The sequence below is a fragment of the Sinocyclocheilus anshuiensis genome, unplaced genomic scaffold, assembly GCF_001515605.1.
Source record: "Sinocyclocheilus anshuiensis isolate Anshui unplaced genomic scaffold, SAMN03320099.WGS_v1.1 scaffold1376, whole genome shotgun sequence".
Taxonomy (NCBI): domain Eukaryota; kingdom Metazoa; phylum Chordata; class Actinopteri; order Cypriniformes; family Cyprinidae; genus Sinocyclocheilus; species Sinocyclocheilus anshuiensis.
Window position 1 is genome coordinate 38,772 of NW_015544205.1, and position 2,557 is coordinate 41,328.

General features: G+C 43.7%; 1 protein-coding gene across 1 annotated transcript in view; it reads left to right on the plus strand.

The window, feature by feature from the left end:
• Positions 1-2,557, plus strand: part of LOC107696900 (ral guanine nucleotide dissociation stimulator-like) — a gene marked incomplete at its 3' end in the record, with an annotated part of 4,591 nt that overhangs the window by 1,716 nt on the left and 318 nt on the right. The window lies entirely within an intron of this gene.

Here is a 2,557-nt window from a genome sequence, read left to right on the forward strand (position 1 = left end):
GTATCTGTTTATCTGTGTATCTGTATCTGTATCTGTGTATCTGTATCTGTATCTATGTATCTGTATCTGTATCTATGTATCTGTATCTGTATCTGTATCTATGTATCTGTGTATCTGTATCTGTGTATCTGTATCTGTGTATCTGTATCTGTGTATCTGTGTGTCTCTGTATCTGTGTATCTGTGTGTCTCTGTATCTGTGTGTCTCTGTATCTGTGTCTCTGTGTATCTGTGTCTCTGTGTATCTGTGTCTCTGTGTCTCTGTCTCTGTGTCTCTGTCTCTCTCTCTGTGTCTCTGTGTCTCTGTCTCTCTCTCTGTGTCTCTGTCTCTCTGTGTCTGTCTCTCTCTCTGTGTCTCTGTCTCTCTCTCTCAATTTAAGAGTGCTTTATTGGCATGACAAAAATTATACATTTGTATTGCCAAAGCAATTGCAGCTGGACTCCTTCTCTCTCTATGTCTCTCTCTGTGTCTCTATGTCTCTCTCTCTGTGTCTCTGTCTCTCTCTCTCTATGTCTCTCTCTGTGTCTCTATGTCTCTCTCTCTGTGTCTCTGTCTCTCTCTCTCTATGTCTCTCTCTGTGTCTCTATGTCTCTCTCTCTGTGTCTCTGTCTCTCTCTCTCTATGTCTCTCTCTGTGTCTCTATGTCTCTCTCTCTCTGTGTCTCTGTCTCTCTCTCTCTATGTCTCTCTCTGTGTCTCTATGTCTCTCTCTCTCTGTGTCTCTGTCTCTCTCTCTCTATGTCTCTCTCTGTGTCTCTATGTCTCTCTCTCTCTGTGTCTCTGTCTCTCTCTCTCTATGTCTCTCTCTGTGTCTCTATGTCTCTCTCTCTCTGTGTCTCTGTCTCTCTCTCTCTATGTCTCTCTCTGTGTCTCTATGTCTCTCTCTCTCCCTGTGTCTCTGTCTCTCTCTCTCTGTGTCTCTGTCTCTCTCTCTATGTCTCTCTCTGTGTCTCTGTGTCTCTCTCTCTCTGTCTCTGTCTCTGTCTGTGTCTCTATGTCTCTCTCTCTCTGTGCCTCTGTCTATCTCTCTCTGTGTCTCTATGTCTCTCTCTCTCTCTGTCTCTGTCTCTCTCTGTGTCTCTCTCTGTGTCTCTCTCTGTGTCTCTATGTCTCTCTGTCTCTGTCTCTCTCTATGTCTCTCTGTGTCTCTATGTCTCTCTCTCTCTGTGTCTCTGTGTCTCTCTCTCTGTGTCTCTGTCTCTCTCTCTCTATGTCTCTCTCTGTGTCTCTATGTCTCTCTCTCTGTCTCTGTCTCTCTCTGTGTCTCTATGTCTCTCTCTCTCTCTGTGTCTCTGTCTCTCTCTCTCTATGTCTCTCTGTGTCTCTATGTCTCTCTCTCTCTCTGTGTCTCTATGTCTCTCTCTCTGTCTCTGTCTCTCTCTCTCTATGTCTCTCTCTGTGTCTCTATGTCTCTCTCTGTGTCTCTGTCTCTCTCTCTGTGTCTCTGTGTCTCTATGTCTCTTTCTGTGTCACTATGTCTCTCTCTCTCTGTGTCTCTGTGTCTCTGTCTCTCTCTCTCTATGTCTCTGTCTCTCTCTCTCTATGTCTCTGTGTCTCTATGTCTCTCTCTCTCTGTGTCTCTGTCTCTCTCTGTCTCTGTGTCTCTATGTTGCCAGAGCTTGAATTATGTAAGGGCTGCTGATTTTGTCTCTCTCTGTGTCTCTCTCTGTGTCTCTATGTCTCTCTCTCTCTCTGTGTCTCTGTCTCTCTCTCTCTATGTCTCTCTCTGTGTCTCTATGTCTCTCTCTCTGTCTCTGTCTCTCTCTGTGTCTCTATGTCTCTCTCTCTCTCTGTGTCTCTGTCTCTCTCTCTCTATGTCTCTCTGTGTCTCTATGTCTCTCTCTCTCTCTGTGTCTCTATGTCTCTCTCTCTGTCTCTGTCTCTCTCTCTCTATGTCTCTCTCTGTGTCTCTATGTCTCTCTCTCAATTTCAGATCAGTTCAATTCAAATGAGCTTTATTGGCATAACTGTGTAACATATCACAATGTTGCCAAAGCAATAAGTACATAAACATACAGATAAATAAAAGAGGGGAAAAATCTCTCTCTATGTCTCTCTCATGCAGCAGATGCTTTTATCCGGAGTATCTTTCTGACTCTTAATAGGTTCAGTTCTTCTAAAGTAAGCCGAGGTTAAACGAGTCACGGCTGTAGATCGTGCAGCGTTAGAGATGAGCGGCTCGGGTTTATTGATCTGAATAATAACAGCTCTTATGAATCAGAGAAGCTGTTAGAGACAGATGGAGTTAAAGCTGTTTTAGACCTGAAAACAAACCTGCAGCTTCTTACTGATTCTACATCTGAGAACAGACAGTGTGATGTGATACGAGCCCTGAACTGGTTTAGATGCATGTTCATATCAGTGTTACTTTTGTATATCTGAGATGTTAGTTGTTTTAGAACATGAAGATAATTAATCAACAGGTGAATCATCAACCCGTCTGTTTGAGGACTAGTGGAATAATGCTAAAACTTACTGACACTTGTGTGTGTGAGAGTGTGTGTGTGTGTGTGTGTGTGTGTGTGTGTGTGTGTGTGTGTGTGTGTGTGTGTGTGTGT